General features: G+C 45.8%; 1 non-coding gene across 1 annotated transcript; it reads left to right on the top strand.

The window, feature by feature from the left end:
- The first annotated feature begins 752 nt into the window (after positions 1-752).
- Positions 753-859, top strand: LOC131742975 (U6 spliceosomal RNA). Its single transcript, XR_009331633.1, has one exon. It is a non-coding gene; the product is annotated as a U6 spliceosomal RNA (small nuclear RNA).
- Positions 860-22,994: the final 22,135 nt, after the last annotated feature.

Raw genomic sequence — 22,994 nt, 5'->3', positions numbered from 1 at the left:
CTGGTGGCGCAGTGGTTGAGAGTCCACCTGCCGATGCAGGGGACGCGGGTTCGTACCCCGGTCCGGGAAGATCCCACATGCCGCAGAGCGGCTGGGCCCGTGAGCCATGGCTGCTGAGCCTGCGCGTCCGGAGCCTACGCTCCGCAATGGGAGAGGCCACAACAGTGAGAGGCCCGCGTACCACAAAAAAAAAAAAAAAAAAAAAAAAAAAAAAAAAAAAAAAAAAAACTATTATTCCGAAGAAAGGAGAATGGATGAATATATTGTGATTTGGTCATAAAATGGAATATCATCCAACAGTGCACATGAGTATACCACAGCTGCATTTACCAACACGGACAAAAGCTACAAAAATATTGAGTAAGTAAAAAAAAAAAAAAAATCAAGTAATAAAAGAATGTGTGCAATATGATTCCACTTAAATAAATTTCAAAAACATTCAAAACTAAATAATATATTATTTCTGATACATACATATGTGATAAATTATAAAGGAAAAAAGGAAACTATAAACCTAAAATTTTCCCTGGAGATGGGAAAGGAATTTGGAAGGAATGCACAGGAAGTTTCAAAGTTATTACAATGGAAATTTGATAATATTTTGAATAAAAAATAAGTGCAATATGTAAAAACAATTCTTAACCTTACTGCACAGTAGATATATATTCATTTTATTTTTTAATATCTTTTATATGTTCATATGTGTATTCCTTCAAATGAATTTAAAATCCAATAACTATTTAAAATTTACTGTGCTCGCTTCAGCAGCACATATACTAAAATTGGAACGATACAGAGAAGATTAGCATGGCCCCTGGGCAAGGATGACACACAAATTCGCGAAGCGTTCCATATTAAAAAAAATAATAATAAAATAAAATGTACTGAAAACCTGATGTCTTACTGTTTTCTTAACCCAAAGAAAAGGTACAGCAATGGCACCATGAGAAGAGAGGCCTTCCCCTGGGATTGCCATGAACTTCACTAACACCAACTTGTAGCATCCTACAAGGTCAAGTCTCCACTGAACAGCCTGACAAAGGCACAGAACTGCTAATGACCATCGCAGCCAAGAGACCTACTCATGCCAGGGACTTAAGGCAAGACCAAGACCTTGCTCCTTTTTGCCATTTCAGTGACCCTGACAGATGTCAGCTCCACTGTGGTCATCTCAGAATTTTTGTCCAGGTAAGAAACTTCCCCACAATCCTATGTGATACTATATGATTGAGTCACTTCCTCATTTAATACATTTTTTTGGTAACACCTCCCGTGTGCCAGACCGTGGACTAACGGCTAGGGATACCAGCATGGTATCACAGTATCACAGGACCAACACGGTCCCACACTCAGATGCTGAGAGCATGAAAGGGCTGCAGGCAAGCAAAAGGCAAGTGCAATAGAGAATGTCCAATGCAACGATGATGTGAGCTCTGTGCATAAGAGAAGATGGAAGAAGGTTTCTGGACTCAGTGGAGATCAGGGACCCCGGCCAAAGGAAGTGACCTCTAAGTTGAGGAGGCAGAGGGCTCTGTGATGCTTTCCTCCCAGCTTCAACCTGACTTAGCTTCAGTGACATTTCATGGATCTGCCACCCAAGGATGAAGCCTTTCCTGGCTCCTGTTGTATATTCAACCGGGGGTGATAAACCCTGTTGTTTTATACCGTGTTGTAGGGTTGCCCTACCACACAGAGGATTATGCCCTGCTTTGGATTGTCCTAAAGCAGCCAGCTTCCAGGCTGAGGAAGAACAGCTGGGCTGCTGAGCTGGGCCACAGGGAGGCTGGGAAAACAGAGGTGCTTGTCTCCAGTGGGGAGACTAGCTCCACAGCTGTCTGTGGGGTCTTTGGCAAATCATGTCACCCTCTGGGCCTCAGTTTCCTCGCCTGTGGAGTGGATATAAACAGTGCCTGCCTCTCAGGATAGAGTGGAGTGAAAGAGTTAGTTCAAGTGAAGTCCTCTGAAAGTCGCAAAGCTCAGCCTTTATTCTCAAGCCTGGCCACAGTTCCTCAGCCCTTCTATCCCCACTTAAGCCGGAAGCTCCTCCCTTCCCACCCAAGGCCACTCCTGGCATACCCTCCACCCAGACCAGTCCCAGGCTCACTTGGTTCCCGACTCTGGACTCCCAAGATGTCTCCCAAGGGGGTTCAGAGGAAGCTGAGTGCAGAATGGGTGGAGAGGAGGTGATCCGGCCACCCAACCCTTCCCTTCCAGCTTTGGGCCAGCACTATTCTCACTCCTTTGAGAGAGAAGGCAGCTGCCCCCAGATTCCAAAACCTCCTTCTGGACCCTTTCCTAGGACTTGTCCAGCAGGAAGCCGGCCCAGGCTTTTTCCTATTGCCCAAAGGATGCTATGCACCCCAGCACCACCAGGTGGCCCCAGGAAATCAGCCGCCTCCTTTATCTCCCCTCCTGGGGCTCCTGAGACAGCTGCTTATTTCAAAAGTGCAGAAGCCTGAAGCAGAAGGGACCTCAAGAGAGAGAATCCAGGCCAGCCTTCTTTACTTCTTAGGGGCCACAGACCTCTTAAAGAAACTGATGGGGCTTCCCTGGTGGCGCAGTGGTTGAGAGTTCGCCTGCCGATGCAGGGGACACGGGTTCGTGCCCCGGTCCGGGAAGATCCCACATGCCGCGGAGCAGCTGGGCCCGTGAGCCATGGCCGCTGAGCCTGCGCGTCCGGAGCCTGTGCTCCGCCACGGGAGAGGCCACGGCAGTGAGAGGCCCGCGTACCGCAAAAAAAAAAAAAAAAAAGAAAAAGAAACTGGTGAAAACCACTGACCAATCCCCAGGAAAATGCCCCAGCACATATACTCAGTATTGTCATACAGCTTCAGAACACCCTTGGACCCCACCCCACCCTGAACACATCCGTGGATCTAGTAGAATCTCTTGTAACTCAGCCTAGGATTCCTGCCCCAGTCTCGGCCACCTCCCTCATGATCGAGGTGATTAATGAGTCCCACTCTTCCCCTCTGCCTGGGATCAGACCCCTGCCCATGTTTACCCTGGTGAGACCTGGGTAAACTGTTCCACCAATGGAGCCTGAAAAGAAAGTCACCAAAGCTTAGCCTATTTGAAAGGAGGGGCTTATAAAAATGAGGCGGCACTTTGTGGTTTGAGGAATTATGGACTAATTGGTTGTCCATGAGCCCCAGGCATGAATTTTTTTTTTTTTAATCAATAACTGACGCTCCTTTTCCCAAGAGAAATCATGGCCTCATTACCACCTGCATATTAGGGCACAGAGATGTGAGACGGGTCGGGGGGCAGTGATTGGAGAGGGAGGGAGGAGACAAGGCAGAGCTTAGGACGTGGGAAAGAAAGATACCTTTCTGGTATCCTGAGGTCCCAAGGAGGTGGCGCGCTAAGAGAGCAGTCCCTAAATGCATCAAGTCCTCGGAGACACACCACCACCCCAGGTTGGCTGGTTTATCCCTAAAGAAACTGTAAACCGACGAAGAGTCTAGGAGAAGGGAAAAAGCAAAACAAAAATTAAACACTGGGAGCATGATAGATGACACAAGTGAAGGAAGACCTGTAGAAACAGAGGTCCCAGTCACCTCCCCTCCTTCTCCTTGGCACCCTCTATGGCAGGTAACCTGGTCCAGGAGTCAGCTCATGAGCAAGCAGGCCCTCAGTGCTGCCGTGTGTCAGGGACCCTGTCCTGTCCTTCAAGAGCTCCCAGCTGAGCAGGGAAGCCAGCTGCTAGTAAAGAAATGCAGTGTGAGCCGTGCTGAGGGAAGGATCCCTTCCAGATGGGGTGTCAGTGAGCCATCCCAGTGGGAGCAGGACTTGAGGAAATAAGGTCCTTAGAGGATGGTGAGTGAGACTACGGAATGATGGCACAGAGGCCAGAATACACGAGGTCCACGAGTGAGGGGCTGAGGGCGCCTGGAAGCGACAAGACAGGACATAGAACATTTTCCACGTCACCAGCCACCCATGGGCATCTTCCCACCATAGAACCTTGACTTTATTTCTGTCCACATCTTCCATTCTACCCCCTCCCCCAGCCACCAATAACCCTCACAAACGCATGTGTTTGGCACCACTGCACTGGAGGAGACGGGAGCACACCCATCTCGCGTTCACGCTGTAAGTTTCTCACGTGCACCCACCACGTGCCAGGCACCACTCGAGGCACCGTTCGCAGCACAAGACACACAGCAAGGCAAAGGGAAACGTCATGCCTCATCTCTTCTGGCAAAGAGCTTCTTAGGGTTAGATCTTTGTTCCCAGCTCCCTCTCAGGTTCCCACACGCCTCAGTTTATCAGCTGAGGGGAGGAACCGTTGGGTCCAACCTGAATCAAAGTGCTCTCCACTGGGCCTATCGGTAGCTGAAATTGGGATGAGACAATAAGTCCTAACACAACTTCGTGGATGGTGTTGAGAAGTAATTTGGAGCAGACGGCAAAGTGACTGGTGTCCAGTGTGGGCCGTTGGAGACCTGGTCCAACCTCTCATTTCTCAGAGGCAATGAAGGTACAAGTCAGATGGTGCCCTGCCTATTGAGTTCATGATTAAGTTCAAGGAATCATAGAGCACTTGGCAAGGGCATTCATCAGTCAGACTATCCAGTGGATTGAGAGGATGCATGTCAAACTCATAAACGGAAATTCATATAATAAACTTACATGGGAGCAACCGTCATTTTCCCAAAGCCACAGCACGATGCTGCCTCGACCTTGCACAGCCAGGGAATGAGGAGTTCTTGATGAGCCCATTCCCAAGATAAGCAAAGATTCTCACGAAACATCTCAATGGTGGCCATGTTAAGTCCTCTTGACAGAAACCCTTTCCAAATGAATTGTACACAGTTCCGTCTTCTTATAAAGAGGAAGCTGGACAGAGTTAAGACTTTTCTTGACATCCCAGGATCATTGGTTTATTCTGCAGCTGTTTACTGCGTGAGAGCTATGTGGCAGACACTGTTCTGGGCTCTGGGTGTACCAAAGGCCACTGTCCACAGACATGGACCCTGTCTTAAAACATAATGAGAAAGACACTCCAGAAAATAATTATATCCCTAATTAATCACAGTTGGGACACAGAGGCCAAGGAATATGGTATTCTGGGAATGTATAAAGGAGATCCAAAGGAAAGGGGAGGAAAAAAGGCTTCTTTGAGGAAGTGATGTTTAAGCTGAGATCAGAGGGGGAGAGTAGGAGGCAGCAGGTGGAGAAAAGGGGAAGGACAGAGCTCTCCGGCAGAAGGAACAGCAAATGTGACGTTGGCTGGAGCAGCGGCCCCGTAAACAGTGGCCATCAGTCTGCACTGTTTCAGAGGTACCCTCAAGGTATTATAGGCATTAGGGACCAGGTAGAAACACTACCACCTGCTCTTGGAAGAGATGGACAGATATCTGCCCTGTCAAACCCCAGAGAGACACCAACTACTCATGGAGTGGTCCCCAATGTGGGTAGCTGGCAACAGGACTCACCTGGGTTAAGAGAACCATATTCTGTCAGGTTTCTGCTATTCAGAACCACCACAGACGCACAGAATAATAGTCCTGAAGAACCCCAAAGAGTTCATCTAGGGCAGGGTTAATGATCCCAGCTGCACAACTGAATCACCTGAGACGCTCGTAAAAACACGTGTGCTCAAACCCTATCCCAGACCGGGGGTAAATCAGGATATCTGAGCACAGGACTCTGTCATGGGGACTTTGAAAAGCTCTTAGATGATTCTGATTTCTGATGAGCAGCTGGGGTTGAGAAACACTATCCTAGTGCAATCCTTTTTAAAAAACAAATGGAATAACTAAGACCCTTCTCCACAGTTATTTATCTTAGAAATGTACCCATATTCACATTACCCACAAGCAGAGAGTAAAGAAGTAGCAGTGGTCATAGAAATCTCATGTTTAAAATAAGGTTGAACTTAGGGGCAAGTGGATACCACTTTCTCTTGCTTGGTCCAGGAAAGCAGTATATAAAAAGTGGATTTATAAGTTTTATCATTAAAAAAAAAAAGTGTTATGTATTACCACAAGCAAAAGAATGAAGTTAAATCCCTTCTTACATATACACAAAAATTCACTCAAAATGGCTCAAACACTTAAATGTAAGAGCAAAACAATAAAACTCTTTAAAAAAATAGGAATAAATCTTCATGGCCTTGGGGCCTTGGGCTGAACAAAACCTTCTTAGACATGACACCTAAAGTACAAGTAACAAAAGAAAAAACCGATTAAATAGACTTCCTGAAAATTACTAACTTTGTGATGCAAAAAAGACCATTGAGGGAATGGAAAAAACAACTCACAGGATAGGAGAAAATATCTGCAAATTGTATATCTGATAAGAAACTTGTGTCCCGAATATATAGAGAACACTTACAACTCAACAATTAAAAGACAACGCCAATAAAAAGTGAGCAAAGATCTGAATAGGCATGTCTTCAAACAGCCAATAAGCACATGAAAAAATGCTCAACATCATCAGCCATCAGGGAAATGCAAATAAAAACCAAAATGAAATATCACTTCACACCCACAAGGATGGCTAGAATCAAAAAGACAGAGGATGTGTCAAAGATGTGAACAAGCTGGAACCTTCATACATTGCTGGTTGGCATGTAAAATGGTGCAGTCGCTCTGGAAAACAATTTATCAGCTTCTCAAAATGTTAAATACAGAGTTATATGACCCAGCCATTCCACTCTTAGTTATAGATCCAAGAGAAATGAAAGCATAAAAAAATGTATATGAAGGTTTATATAGGGATATTCTTAATAGCCAAAAAATAGAAACAACCCAAATGCCCATCAACTGATGAATGGCTGAGTAAAATGTGGTATATCAATACAATGAAACATTATTCGGCCACAAAAAGGAATGAAGGATTGATACATGCTACAACTTGAACGAATTGTGAAATCATTATGCTAAGTGAAAGAAGCCAGTCACAAAAGACCACATATTGTATGATTTCATTTATATGAAGTATCTAGAAGAGGCAAATCTATAGAAATAGAAAGTAGATTAAGTGGCAGCCTATGAGGGTGGAGAAGGATGGAGGGTGACAGCTAAAGGGTACAAGATTTCTTTGGGGGATGATGAAAATATTCTAAAATTGACTGTGGTGATAGTTGCACAACTGTGAACATACTAAAAATCATTGAACTGAAACAAGTGAATAGTGTGGTATGTAAATTATATCTCACTAAATCTGTTTTTTTTTTTTTTTTTTTTTTTTTTTTTTTTTTTTTTTGTGGTACGCGAGCCTCTCACTGTTGTGGCCTCTCCGGTTGCGGAGCACAGGCTCCGGACGCGCAGGCTCAGTGGCCATGGCTCACGGGCCCAGCCGCTCCACTGCATGTGGGATCCTCCCGGACCGGGGCACGAACCCGTGTCCCCTGCATCAGCAGGCGGATTCTCAATCACTGCACCACCAGGGAAGCCCACTAAATCTCTTTTTAAAAACAGCATTAATCCTCACTTGCTTATTCTGGGTAGGATTGGGTCATTGCTTTCTTTCACTTCATGCTTTCCATTCTTTTCCTCTTTCTGTACTTTTATCCCACTCATCTTTCTGGATTTATGTCTCGTATCTCTGATATTCTCCCTCTCTTTTTCTCTCTCTCCTCCCTCTCTTAGCTCCCCCCCCCCACTTCATTTCTCTCTCCTCAAGAATCCAGAAAATTCTCAGAAGTGCTGCCTCTGCAGATTTGCTCATGCAGAGATCCTGTAAGTCACAGAGCTAGTGGCTTTCCACTGAGCCAGTGAACTTCACAGTTTTCCCCTTGTCATAGTTATGAGTTACCTAAGCATATTTTTGCACATCACATAGACTGTGCCTTCAAAGGAAAAAAAAAAAAGCAGGGGGTGGAGTTGCGGGGAGCCGCCTAAGGCAGATAGAGCCTCTGGCCAAGTTGATTCCCTGGGAAGTGGAACCGTTTAGGAAACAGACTTTTCTGAAATCTCTCACCCAGCTACACTATCCTCTAAAAGGGACCAACTAGAGTAAGGCAAATAACGACAGAGGGGAGACCTGGCAAACACAGGAAGAATGAGTTTCCCAAGGGTGGAAGTTTGCATTTTCCAAAAATGGCTGCAGCAATGTCTGATCCGCCATGCTTGTCCCAATTCTTGGACAATCCTCTGACAAATGATAGAGTCTGATTCCCCTCCGTTTGAATATTGCTTAGCTTGAGAATCTTTCTTCCAATGAACTGAATCCAGAGGAAGTAATGCTGTTTGATTCCTGATGCTAGGGTTAGGAAAGGTGAGAAGGCTTCCATCTCTCTCTCTCTTTCTCTGTCTCCCTTGGAACCCAGCCTCCTGTTATGAGGAAGCCCAGGCCTCATGGAGAGGCCACACGCGTGTTTCAGCCAACAACGAAAAATGAGGTCTCAGCCCACAGCCAGCATGGATGGCTACCCAAGTGAAGCGGGAAGGGAGAGAGGAGGGAGCCTTCACCTGATTTCAGTGCTCAGCTTCCACACTCAACCAGCTGACAAGTGAAGAGGGACAAGCTATCCCCACGAAGTCCTCCTCAAATTGCAGATTCCTGATGTATTAGTGATCTATTACTGCATGACAAATTACCCCATAACTCTGTGACTTGAAACATTAATTTTCCCACCGCGTCTGTAGATCAGGAATCTGGGCGTGGCTTGGCTGGGTTCTCTGTGTCAGTCTTTCAAGAGCTGTAATCAAGGTGTCGGCTGAGACTTTCATCATCTCCAGGTGCCACTGAGGAGTCTCTACATCCAACCTCATTCACAGGGTTGCTGGCAAGACCGGCTTCCTTAAACCCTGTTGAATTATCGCCTTCAGTTCCTTGTCATGTGGGTCTCACGTCACATGGTGGCTTACTTCACTCAGGCCAAGAAGGCAACCGAGTGAAAACAGAGCAAGATGGAAATCACCGTCTTACCACCTAATCACACAAGCGACGGCGCATTACTCTTGCCATATTCTGTTCATTAGAAGCAAGTCGCTAGGACCAGCCACATAAGGGGAAAGGATTACACAGGGGAGAGAATACCAGGAGCCGTCTCAGAAAAGGCTTTCACACTGAGCAGAATTAATGTCTTGTTATTTTAATCCACTAAGCCTTGGGATGGTTTGTTATGCAATGTTAGATAACTAGAAAACACCAAAACACAGGGAGAGGGGAGGGCTGGGTAGGAAAACTGTATTCATTGAACATTTACCATGTAACAGGATCATTTGGCAAAATTTAAACTTAGAGAGGTTTAGGAACTTTCCAAAGCTATTAGTGGCAGCATGAGGATGAAACAAATTCTATCAGGTTCCACAGCCCACAACCTTTTTACTTTTCCACTCTACTTCCTGTCCTTTGAAGAGAAACAATCCCAAGCCATTTGAATATCAAATAGGGTTTTACTAATGGCCTTTATGTTTTCCAAGTTCCTAAATTTAACCAGCAGAGATTATTTCTAGGTATACTTCCCCTCCCCCACCCCTTCAACTCTCAGTTATGAAGGACTTTCCTCTTAATCTCTTAATATTTTCCTCAAATTCTGTATTTTATAAAGCTGGCAGGACCAGCCCACCATGCTTAGCTGCATTTTCCTCCATAAAAACAAGCTTTCTGGAGTACTGTTCCTTGCCCATGGTGAGGACATAGATTCCAGGAAGTTGGTTTCAAATGCTAAAAAAAGAACATGAGGCAGACATCTGCTTGAACAGAGAAGAATGTAACACCCAACCGCTCCTATTGCTGGTGTCTCTGTCAGTGCCCACAACCTCCACCAGTCCCTCAAGAGGCAGTTCAGGCTGAACACATAGAAACTTCATGCTGATTGATTCAAGGATCCAGGATAGGAGGGAGGCTGACTTGTCACTGTAAATCTTTCTGCACAGTATTTAAATATATATATATATATTTAAAATCTATTTAAAAACTAATCTCAGGGGCTTTCCCTGGTGGCGCAGCGGTTGAGAATCTGCCTGCCGACGCAGGGAACACGGGTTCGAGCCCTGGTCTGGGAAGATCCCACATGCCGCGGAGCAACTAGGCCCCGTGAGCCACAGATACTGAGCCTGCGCGTCTGGAGCCTGAGCTCCACAACAAGAGAGGCCGCAATAGTGAGAGGCCCGCGCACCGCGATGAAGAGTGGCCCCCTCTCGCCACAACTGGAGAAAGCCCTCGCACAGAAACGAAGACCCAACACGGCCAAAATAAATAAATAAAAATTAATAAACTCCTACCCCCAACATCTTAAAAAAAAAAAAAAAACTAATCTCAGATAAGAGATTTCTATTAAGGAAAACTGAGACATTTGTCAGGATGGATTCAGTAATCGCTATACCCTCCCAGGGCCTGATTCTGCCCTGCCCCACATGTGGTTAGGACTGTGCTCTAAGCATCCAAGGTGAGCTCAGGCCTGGGAACTCAGGGGAGGCAGAAAGAGGATAGGGATGCTCTCCTTAGGGCATCCTGCCTGCTAGGGAGAAAAGGAAGATTTTTCCAAAAGCAGCAGATAATTCACAGCCAAACCCTGGATGCTCAAGGGTTGAATGATAATCTGAAAGATGAGTCAAATCAAAGGATGACTCCACTTTTCTGCAGTCTAAGTCATAATGATGTTAATGAGAATTACTATTATGAGTGCTTAGTTTGTTAACATTTAAATTCACTATACGATTGGAATTAAGTCTACCATTTTATTATTTGTTATGTGTTTCTTGTTTTTTTGTTCCTCTGTTCCCCTCTCCTTCCTAACTTAGACTATTGAAATATATTTTAGAATTCTTTAATGTACATATTGGCCTTTTAACTAGCACTATTTGCATCATTTTTTAAAGGTTACACTAGGGATTATACTACACACCCTTGATATTTCATGAAGTTAATATTGTACCATTTCATATAAAATATAGAAAATTTACAGTTGTATTGTCCCATTTATCCCTAATACTACTCTACTCACAGTACTCTTTATGCTGTAATTGCCATGTGTATTACATCTATATCTTCAAGAAATATTATAATTTCTTTTTTAAATAGTCATATGTATTTTAAAGAAATTGAGAGGAAAAAAATAGTTTTATATATTACCCAGATATTTACCATTGCTAATGTTCTTTATTCCTTCCAGGCGGTTCAAATTTCCCTCTGGTATAACTTCCTTTCAGCCTGAAGAAATTGCTTTGCCTTTCTTCCAGTGAAGTTCTGCAGGCAAGGTAAAAGAATATTTGCTTTGCCTTCTTTTTTGAAGAATATATTTACTGGATATAGAATTCTAAACTGATAACTCTTTCTCTTGACCCTTTAAAGATGTTGTTCCACTATTTTCTAGCCTCTATGTTTTCTCTTAAGAGCTTGGTGAATATTAAAATTATTGTTGTCCAGTATGTCATGTGCTGTTTTTCTCTGGCTGCTTTCAAATATTCTCTGTATGTCTTGTTTACAGTGTTTTGACTATAATGAACCTAGATGTGATTTTCTTTGCCTTTATCTTACTTTTTATACTCTAGGTTTCTTGAATCTATACATATTTATGTCTTTCACTAAATTTAGAAAAATATCAGTCATTATTTCTTCAAATATTTTTTCTGATCCATTCTTTCTTTCCTCTTCCTCTGAGACTTCAATTATATTTATATGAGAATTTTTGATATTGTCCTACAGGTGTTAGAGGCTTTGTTCATTCTTTAAAATCTTTTTTTCTCTTTTTCTTCAGATTGGATAATTTCTATTGATGTACCTTTACATTCACTGATTTTATTTCCTGCCATCCCCTTTTGATATTAATCCTGAGAGTCAGGCTATACACTATTGGAGAAAGAAGTTACAAATAAGCAAGAGAGGAAGGCTAGAATGAACCCCTGTTGCATTGGATTAGTGTTGGAGATCAGTAGAAACTCATTTATTATGATGATGAGAAAGAAAGAGAGAAATAGATGGGTTCACATGAGTTAGTGTACATACATATATTCCTAACTCTATTCACTGAGAGGATTTAGAAACAATGACACTCCCATAGCAATGAGCACACCTAGTGCCCAGATCTTGGTTTCTAAATACCATTCTCTAATGAAAGGAACAGGGGTCCTTGGAGAAATGGTTGATCCCAGGGCTAGGGCAGAGGAAATAAAAGATGAATTTTGAGCATCTTGTGCTATCAAAAAGTAAGGAAGTGCTCAAAAAAAATTATAGGGGCTTACCAAAGGACACAAGCCACTGTGGAAGGGCTCCCAATACGTTAGTATTGAATTATATCCCAAATAATATAATAAATATTTATTGTTCCATACTAATATAAATTAATTGTTGACTAAATAAGTAAATGGGGTGGGGGATGAGATAACTCCTGCTTCATAAGAATTCCAACTAATCAATGTAGAACAAAAGAAGGAAATAGAAAACCACCATGAGAACATCACAGTAACAATGGTTGCAGGCAAGATTCACCAATGAATGCTAAAAGTTGTGCATGAAGGTCTAAGACAAAACAGAGTATAGTTTCAAAATATCTTCCTCAAATAGTTATTAATTCCTGTGGTGGAATATGTTCACAAATTCTTAGACACTTCTCCCTCCAGGAAGGAGACTTTAATTTTTCTCTCTGTTGAGTGTGGGCTGGATTTAGACTTTCATCTAACAAATAGAGTATAAAAAGAGAAATATACTAACTGTATAGTGGAGACACCTGGCAGGCAACCCCGAACCAATTGCTCAAGGTTAACATCACCAGTAGTAAGACACATTGACACCATGTACCCTCTGATATGGTGCAATGAGGACAAGTCACCTTGGTAGTATTCCTCCCCAAGATCATCACTTTAATTGTGAGAAAGCATTAGACTCGTCCAAATTGCAGGATATTCTGCAAAATATCAGACCAGTACTCCTAAAAGTGTCAAGGTTATGAAAGGCAAGGAAAGAGTAGGGAGCTATTACAGATTGGAGGTAACTAAGGTAAATGTGAAGATTAATGCAACGTGGTGTCTTGAATTGGATCCTAGAACAGAAGAAGGACATTAATAGAAAAACTGAGATAAACCTGTCCTTTAAAATGCAAACCTTCTTGAGCGTCGGGACAGAGTTATTCAACTCCCAAGGGCTTAATATAAAGCTTTCAACACTGATTTCTTGATGTGTTCAAGTCAGACATAACAGTAATAACAACAGCAGCCATTTATTGCATCTTAATGTAGACCAGATACTCCGCTCAGGATTTTATATACAATGTGTCATTTAATCCTCCCAATAACATCATCAACTCCATTTTACAGGTGAGATGTTGAACACAGAGAATTACAGTGATTTGCCCAAGGTCACAGAGCTGGTAACTGCAGGAGCCAAGAACTGAACTCAGGGAGTTTGACTTCAGCCCTCAGACTCTTTAACTACTGTGCACGGACTGTGGGAGAGTTTACTAAATTATTGTCTTGAGGAATTAGGAAACCCCATTACAAGAATACTTTGAATCATTCAAAATGAGAACCAAAAAATACTGGAGGAGGAAATGTTTATATAATTCTTTCTGAAGCAGCAAGATCTATACCCTTGTTTTCCAAGCTTTAGTCATCCTCCAGCTACCTCCTTGATTTCTGCCATGGCTGATATAACCTGTGCTCTTAGTAACTTAATACCTTTTAAATCGACTCAATTGTTTTTGCTTAAGTAAATTATTTAAAAAGGAAAGTGACCTCATGTCACTATTGTAAATGGAAAAGCAGGTCCTTTACCTTAATTAAATGGTAACCTAAAAATAAATACCATAGAAACAAAACAATGTCAATAGATTACATTTAGATGCTGGTGCCTGCCAAGGGCCTGAGCCTGAGTGAGTTCTGTTCTCTCTTTGCTGAAACAGGGAAAATTTAGCAAAGGTTGGAAAGCTATCCATGACAGACCAGCACCAAAAGGCAAGCAGAAGAATTACCAAAAAACTGAAAAAAGTAGTCTTCTTTGTAATTTGGGGATTCGGTGACAGAAACTCCACAGAAACTGTGGCTTAAACAAAGTAGAAATTATTTCTATCTCACATAAAAGTCCACAGGTAGGAGGACTGGCTGGTATGACACCCCACAGTGCTGTGAGGAGGCACCTATCTTGTGGTCCCATTAGTACAGCTTACATGGTCACTTCAAAGCCCAAGATTGCTGTTCCAACACCAGCCAACACTTCTGCTCTCCAGGGAACAAAAAGAAGAAAAAGGAATACCTCTTCTCTTTGAGAACACTTCTCCACTTTGGCTTGCATCTCATTGGCTAGAACTTATTCACATAACCAGGGAGACAGGGAAATGTAGTTTTTATGCTGGGCAGCCAAGTGCCTAGCTTAAAAAAAGGAAGGGGAAATTCTGTTATTAGAGGAAAATGGATAGACAATAGAAATCTCTGTGATTTTACAATTCTCCATGCCCCACCCATCTTCTTCCAAGATTCACCTTAGGTGAACCACCTAAGTCATTCCAAGCCCAGGCCTTGAGCTGACCTTTCCACCTGCCTCTGAAGTTGGCCTTGACCTTGCAGCTCTTCTGCACACCTTCCGAGCTAAGGAAAGCACTTCTCTCTCCCTACTAAGGTTACATCTTGCTATTATGCCCCTTAAACCTGCCCTGCCCCCTGAGTCCATCTCTTACAGGGCCTTCCGTGCTAAGTGGACTGTGGAGTGGCACAGCACTGCTATAGAGGAGGGAGCATTGCTTGGGGAGGCATCAGACCTGGGTGGGCTTTCCAACTCTGCCCCTTTCCTATAAGATGTGAAACTCCTCAAACTCCAAGACAGAGTTATCAGAGCCCATAACTCAATCTGGGGCCATGGATTCTTCCATCCCATGGCCGGGACCTCTGCCTTTGGCATGGCAGTGTCAGGTTCAATAAGGAAGAGTCTCTGAGAGTGAACCAGTGATGGCCAGCATTCCATTACTTGCATGTTAGACTTGAAATAGAAAGAACTGATGCTAAAATACTTCGATCTCCCCCGTGGTTTGGGGTGGGTGGACAGAGGGTTGCCATTTCCTGTTGCCACATGTAAATAAGATCTGGTCACCCTGTGGGAAGTAGCCTATTTCCACACAGGATGAGGGTCGCCAGCCCCCTGAGCTGCCCCTGCTCACCTGGCCAGCCGCCTGGTCACCCTCCTCTCCACCCGTGCTCCCTCCATCCTACAGCACAAAGAATCGGAGTAACTCATCCAAGGCCCCTCAGTCAAGTGGCAGAGGCGGCCCTCAGACCCAGGTAGTCTGGCTCCTAAACACCGTATTTCCTTACATCAGGCTGAAGTTGGGCCACTGCCCAGACCAAAGGCTCGGATGTATGATGCAGTGTTGAGGACAGGACTCTGGGAGAGAAGCTTGGCCTGGGGGTAGGGTGGACTTTTCCACATTGTGCTTTAGAGTTTTCCACCTAAGTGCCTTGAAGAAGGGAGGACAGTGCTGGGAGCAAAGGCTCAACCATGGGACAGGTGAACCATTTGGAGTGGGAGGGAGCCTTCATGCCCTCTTCCCCTGGGGAGGCCTAAGTAGCTTTTTTCATTAATTGATTGATTCTATTGGAAAACATACCAAACATACAGACAAGGATAGAAATGAAAAATGTACCTACGACCTGGCTTTATCAAATTTAATGCTGAGCCATCTTTCCTCCAGATTTTCACTTTTAAGAAATGGAACAACAGATGAGCTGAAGTTTCCTGCATATCATTCCCCTTTCTCCAGAAGAAACCACTATCATGAAACTGGTGTTATCATTCCCATGAGCATTTTGATACTTTTAATACACATGTCTGCATCCATACACATCTTACAGTGCTGATTTTCATGTCCTATAACTTTGTCCCAATGGAATCACACTGTACATTCCTTGTGCACTTGTTTTTTCCACTCAACATTTTGCCTTTGTTTGTATCTATGTTGATACATGTGAACTGCAGTTCATTTGTTTTAACTTCTATACAAATAGGCCACAATTTTAAAATTTTATTTTCTGGTTGTTTTGTATTTTTTAATGTTAGAAATGACCTTGTAAGAAGATTCTTGTACCAGCCAGGGTCCCACACTCCTCTGCAGTACTAGACTTAGAAGTGGGATGCCTGAGTCATGGGGCAGGAGCATCTTCAATTCTTCAGACTGTTGCCAAACTTCTTTCCAAAGTGGTTCTACAGATTTATACTCCCACCTGTAGAACTTTGAACTCTCCACATAGTTGCCTACACTTGGTATTATCAGCCTTTAAGTTTTTGCCAAGCAAAACGAAATGGTGTCTCGCTGAGATTTTAATTTGCATTTTCCTTTATTAGCAGTGAGACTGACATCTTTTCATGGCTTTATTTTATGGACCTGAGTCTTTAGGTGTCTCCTACAGTGAGATTCAAGGGGAAGTGCAGAATAGCCAGAAATCAGATCTTAGTCCTGGAGTTCATTAATTCCAGAAGCTCTCCTAACTCCTGGGTAAGAAATTCACTGTTGCCTGAATAGACTGGAGGAGTTGATCTCGTGGAGGCTGAAGGGAGAGAATAACAGGGGGAAGAGGCCTCTTCTACCCTATCCATCCACCAAACAATTGGATTCTGGCACAGCGCCCCTGGTGGTGACCTGGGGCATGACGGCTGCAAGGCCGGTCCTGGAAGGCAGGAGCCCTCTTCCCTGCAGAAGCCTATGGAGAGGATGTGAGCAAGAGAAAAAGTAAGATCAAGATACAACTGCCCTCTTGGGCCAAAACCACAGGAAAATTCCGTCTGACATATTTTAAGAAAACTCTATTGAAATATAACAGATAGATAGAAAAGTACACAAATTGTAAGAACCCAGCCCAGTTGAATTTTCACAAAGTGAACATACTTATGTAACCACCACCCAGATCTAGAGCAGAATATTACCAACACCCCAAAAGTTCCTCTCATCTCCCCTCCCAGTCACTACTCCACCACCTCAAAGGCAAGTTCACATATATATTTTTTAAATATATTATCTTAGCTGTTGAAGAGTATAAGAGCAGAAGTTCTCTGGATTTTTCCCTTGACTCTCATGAGGGAAGTTACCTGAAGTCTTAGGTCATCACAATACCATGTGAATTTTTAAGTATTTGAGCACATAGACCCAAATTATAGCAAGGTCTCTGAGGCCCCTTGCTTGGCCAGGCTTGGTTTACTGGCTGGACAGAGGGAGGGCGTAGGGTGCGGAGTGGGTGGAGCCCTGGTGTGGGGAGTGGCCAAGAAGAGCGATTATTTACTAACTGGAAGGAAAGTATTCTGATATTTTACTGTCCAGCGCAGACCTGCTCTTGTGCAGCTGAGTGTCTGCAGAGGTACAAGTGAGAGATACAAACCTGTTACGAGGCTCTTGCAGTGCAGGCAAGAGCAGGTGGTGGCTTGGTTTGGCTGTGGAGATAGAAAGACGTGGATTGTCAGCATATTTTAAGTATATTTGGGTGGAAGAAGTCACAGGACCTGGTGTTGGATTGGAGGAGGGCGTGAGGGTGAAGCAGGTGTGAAGGACAATGAGGGCATCTGGGCAGACATTGATGCCATTTACCAAGATAGGGTCTCCCAGAGCAGGAGCTGGGTTAGGGTAGAAATCATGAGTTCTGTTTTGGACACGTTAAATCTGAGATGCTTCTGAGCCCAGCATGTGGAAATGTCAAGCAGAGAATTAGAAATAGGATTTTAGAGCTGAAAGAGAGGTCTAGATTGAAGATTTAAGCCTGGGAGTCTTTGGCCTTTGGAGGCTATTTAAGCCCATGGTGTCAATGAGATTTCTAAAGAGACAGAACCCAAAAGGACTAACCAGTTATAGTTACACAGCCTTTAAGTGTGTTAATGATATCAAGGCTATGTTTTTAAAGGGGTCCTTGTCTTTTCAATATACTGAAGTGTTTAAATATAAAATAATATGAAGTGTGGAATTTGCCTAAAAATAAACCAGGGGAGAGGAGTGAATATTTACGAATGTTATGAATATTTAGGCCATAATTGGTAAGTGTTGAAAATGGGTGAGTACATAGGGGTTCATTACTATTCTTTCTATTTTTAATGTATGTTTGAAATGTTCTATACTAAAAGGATTTAAAGGAAGACAAGGATGCAACACAGAGCCCAGAAGACCTCTCGCCTTTAGTGAGAAGACGGAGGAGGTAGGAAAACCTGCAAAGGAAACAGAAGTGGCCAGAGGGGCAGCAAAGGAAGACGGCCAGCAGATCAAGGTCTCTGAACAAGAGAGAGGGGCTGATGAAGGAGTGAGATGGTAACTGGCCTGTTAGGACTCGGAGGGCAAGGCCGATGAAAGTTTAATTGCCCCCAATGGATCTGGCAACATGGAGGTCCTTGGAGATCTCCACAAGGCAGTGCTGAGGGAGCAGGTTCAGTGTCAGAAATCTGCCCGGAGTGAACCGAGGGAGCGCGGAAGGGTGTGCAGACTCCTCTTTTGACAAGCTTGACTGTGAATGACAGCAGAAGGGCAAAGAGCTGAGGGAGGGTTTTCTTCCACAAAGCGAGAGACAATGCATTTAGATCCGAGAGAGAGAGAGAGAGAGAGAGAGAGAGAGAGAGAGAGAGAGAGAGAGAAGGGCAGGGCCGTGAACCCCTGGAATAAGGCTCCCAGCAACCCACCATCCACTGTCACAGGACGGAGGGGGGAATCTGGTGCAGATGAGATGAGGCTGGAAGGCTTGGAGTCCAGTGCCCATCTGATGGCTGTTCCTCCCTCTTCTCGGGTCAGGACACTTGGTCATCTGATGCCCAGGAGGGGAGGTCATGTAGGAAAGTTGAGGAGACTGAAGCTGGCTTGAAAGAGTCGTGGGGAATGGGAGGGTGAGCTTGTTAAAGACTGTCACCTCCCCGTCACCACTTTGTGAACACATGTTCTAATACTATTTTCAACTCTGCAGTCCTGACTGTTCTTTGATGTTGCAGGAGAGCTCCAGATGAGGAAGCCATGAAGTAAGGCATCCCTGCGCTCAAGTTGGAAGTCCCCGAGACACTGAAGAGAGCGGACCCATCTCCCTCAGAGCTGGAGGCCATCTCTGAATAAGAGTCAGGGCCAGAAGGACCCGAGACCAGGACCCAGGAGTGACTAATGTTCCTGTGTGAAAATGCCTTCACTCTGCAGAGAAGACATTGAACGGTAAAGTACCAATGATGATAGGCTTGATTCAATAGTTCAGGGATTTGCTTTCTGTTAATTTCACAAATAAACATTTTTTCTATATTCTCTTTTTCCGTCAAGTGAGTATTTATATAATATTGGCAGAAGAAAAAAAAGGTGGCTGATATTTCTTGGTTAACTACTATTACTTATCTCCCGATTTTTCTTTATTGCTTAAGAAAATTAACCTTAACTTAAATATTTTTCATTCCCTCTCCTTTTAAAGGTTTCTCAACTGCTCACCGGCTGTCTGTCCCCAGGCTAGCATTGCCCAGAGAAGCACAGGGCTACAATGTTAACAATAAAAATCGCCACCAGCTTGCTCTGCAGAGTATCTGCCGTGTATCTGCCCTGCCCTTTCTAAGCCGTGTCTCCAGTCTGTCTAACTGGAGCTTCATACAGGCTCCTGCTCCATGAGGTTGGCAAGACAGAGTGGTGGTTTTCAATTTTTTTTTTTTCCTTTTAATCCCCATTTAACAGACAAAGAAGCTGGGGGTCCTGGAGGAGATGTGATTTGCAAAGACTACCCAGCTTGTTAAAGGCAGAGTTTCAACTAGAGCCCATCGTCTCTGGCTCCCAGCGTTGGAGTCCGAGGGATGAGAGGCCGGGGACTCTGGCGGTGACGGACAGGACACCAGGATGAGAGCCGTCTCCAGAGCACACAGGCGACTCGTTGGGCGCCCTCTCCTGGTGTCCGGTGTATGAACAGGATGTCTTCTCCAAAGACAGCAGCCCTCTCAGGGCAGAAAACTGCAGAAAGCACCTCTGATGCCAGAGAAAACTAGAGGCCTGCCAAGCTCGGGCCTCTGCTTAGACGGCTCCAGGCCAGAACAGAACTTGGCTTTTACTGAGCCATGAGCAAAGGGCCAAAGAAAACAGTTAGGGAACCCCCACCCCTAGAAGCCAGCCCCCTGCCCCCAGCCCCTCTAGTCACTAGAGCAGATGGCTCTAGTGACTCACTCCTCCCCAGGGTGCGGCCTTGGAGGAAACGGCCCAGGAGCGCACGGGAGGAGCTCTGTATCGAGGGACTTCAGGCAGGTCCTGGTCTCCAGGAAGGAAAAACACCATTGAAGTCATCACGGTTGGCAACGGTGCTGCTCCCCAGGGCCCGGGGGCATCTGGTGAGTGGTGTGCAGGAAGGACAGTGAGGGAAGGGGCACAGGCTCGGCTGCACTGGGCAGCCAGCTTCCCAGCCATGTCTGGACAAGGACAGAGCTGGACCCAGAGGGGCCTGTCTGCTGCTACAAGCACAAGCTCGTGGACCATCGACCACCACAGGCCAGGAGTATTTAACCTATCACATCCACAGGTGTGGTACTGTGGAGACAATCGTTAGATTTTGCCTGCCCCAGGCTAACATTTTTAAGGACTGTTATTTTGGACTTCTTACCAAGAGAAAAGTCTGAGGCCTGATTCTCCTCTGTATGGAACGCCATCTTTGCAGCAAATAACACACAACGTAACAATGCAAACAAAGAAACGATGAGGACATGCAAACCTATGCTCTCTTATTGCCAGAGCCCGTCAAACCTGTCCCAGACCCTCAAAATGTTACCTAAACGCACGTTTTGCCTCTCGCTGCTGGCACAGCCAAGAAAGAAGAACAACGTGCCAGCAGGGCGGGCTCCCTAGAGGCTTCCAGGTGGTCAGTTTCCGGCTTGAGGGATGAGAGTCCAGGGATGGAGCTCTGGGGACGCAGAGCACTGTGGCTCGAACTTAAGGCTCTGTCCACAGTTACTGGGACAGCTGGGGGCAGACTCTCTACAGTGCCCAGCGCAGGTCCAGGAATTCACTCATTTCTCCCTTGGTTCACGCATTTCTCCCTTGGTTCACGCATTCATTCATCTGCCTTCCTGCAGGCATGTGCCAATGGCCCTCTTGTGCCCAATACAGAGCCGGGCTCCTGGGTAGATTCAGAGAGTAATGAGACAGTCCCTGCCTTGAGTAACTACACTTGTGGCAACACTGTGCAAAACAGGCCACAGAGCTGTGCTGTGGGGACACACAGAGCATCTCCCGCCCCTGGCCTCCAGGCTGCTCTGCCAGAATATCTGCTCCCTCACTTCATTCAGGCCTCTGATCAAATTCCTCTGTCCTGGAGGCCTTCCCTGGCCACACGCCAATCCCTCCCTGTCCCCTGACCCAGCCTTATGTTTCTTCAAGGCGCTTACCTCCTCCTGATCTCACATGTATCGATCGTCTTGCCCAGAATGTCAATTTCATGGAGGCAGAGACCTTGTCCTACTCTCTTCGGAGTTCTCAGCTCCTATACAGGGCTTGGCACAGACGCTGAGAAGTAAATATTTGCTGAGAGAAGGAAAGGAAGGACGGAGGGAAACTGCTGTGGCTCACCAAACGTGACAGATCTGAGAGGGCTTCCAGGTGGAGGTGGCCAGGACTTACAGTAGGATTTTCCCCAGGTCGAAAAGAGAGGCCCAGGCAACCAGGCAAAGGGAGTGGCACCTACAGAGTTAAGGAGGCTGGAAGGAGGGGAGGCCAGAGAGGTAGTTGGGGACAACTCCTGAAGGGCCTTGAGGCCGCAAAGGGGTCAGGGCCTTGACCTTGGGCTGTAGGGAATAGTCCAGAGTAGTTAAACAGAGGACAAGGAAGGGCAGGGTGTGCTATGCTGGAGCCGGGAGAAATGGAGGACAGCTTGACGGCCAGGGACACCTTGACTTGGCAGCTTTCAGACTGTGCCAGCAGAGCAGGGATGCAAGTTCCGGGGGCCCAGAAGTTCCCCAAGTGCAGCCCGGGTGGGGCCTGGGAGGCTTCATGGAGGAGGTGAGCCCTGCACAGGGCTCTGGAGGCCACACCAGGGTGGCAGGAAGGGGGAAGAGAGGACAGGGTGCCAGGGCCAGCTCTCAGCGGCTGACAGCGCCCACTCCTCCCACCTCTGCCTCCCCCCCGTGAATACCAACATGCTTGTCCAAACAGTCTGGGTGGACTTGGGCTGATTATCCAGCCAGGAAACGCTTACGTGGACAAGGCCAAGTCTCCCAACAGCCCCCATCCCCCGCCTGGGGCGGCCTTGAGTGTCCTCCGCCACCCTCGTCGCCTGGTGCCAGCCCAAGGCCGGGACTCGCCCCAGACACCTCTCACCCCCTCAGCCTGCTCTGGACCTCCTTGGCTCCACCCTGCATCCCTGCAAACCCCTCCCCCTCCCCCCTGCATCCCCGCCCCACCCTTGGAGGAGGCTTGGGCTTTGGGTCTCTCTGGGATAAGGGGGCCTGGGGGTAAGGGGTGCCGGGGCCAGGTCTCCTCCTGGCTTCTGTCTTTCGTGGGCCCCCCTGGGCTCCACTGCCCTCTCCACCCCTCCTTCCCACCCACACACCGGGGAGGAGGGCAAGATGCACCCCACATAGGGGCCCCCTCAGGACCCACCAGCAAGCCCACGCCAGGCCTTGAGGAGGGAGACAAACTCTGAAAATCAGCACATCCAGTGATGCCACCCACCCCGCCTGGGGGTAGAGGAGACACATCATACTTACACAGCACTGCTCCTTATAGCTCTCAAGTCACTTTCTGGTGCAAAAACATAAAAAATGTATTATGTATGACTTGGTATCACGTTTGATATATTTAGGTAATTTTTCAGAAATGAAAACTAGCAAAACCTCTCTGGGAAAAGAAATCCCCATTTCTCCCAAACTTTCAAGTTATTTTCGTGCCTTCCTGGCTGCGCTCTGGGGAGGGAGAGGTGACGACTCCACACCCACCGGGAGCCCACCACCGGGAGAGGCGAGGTGCAGCTAGCTCTTCCCCGGTGTGCAGCCCACCAGGGGTGTCAAATTGATTAACTTCCTCATGGTAGTGAGCTCCCTCATGTTTTCCTTTGCAGTGTCTCGGCTCTAAAGGATCGTGACCCAAGGCAATTTACAGTTACTTCCATTCTTTTTTAATGAAGTCTGATTTAATCTTTGGGAAT

Source organism: Kogia breviceps, chromosome 15 (genome assembly GCF_026419965.1).
Source record: "Kogia breviceps isolate mKogBre1 chromosome 15, mKogBre1 haplotype 1, whole genome shotgun sequence".
In the NCBI taxonomy this organism is placed as follows: domain Eukaryota; kingdom Metazoa; phylum Chordata; class Mammalia; order Artiodactyla; family Physeteridae; genus Kogia; species Kogia breviceps.
The sequence above is the reverse complement of the archived record's forward strand: the minus strand, read 5'-3'. Positions and strand labels throughout refer to the sequence as shown.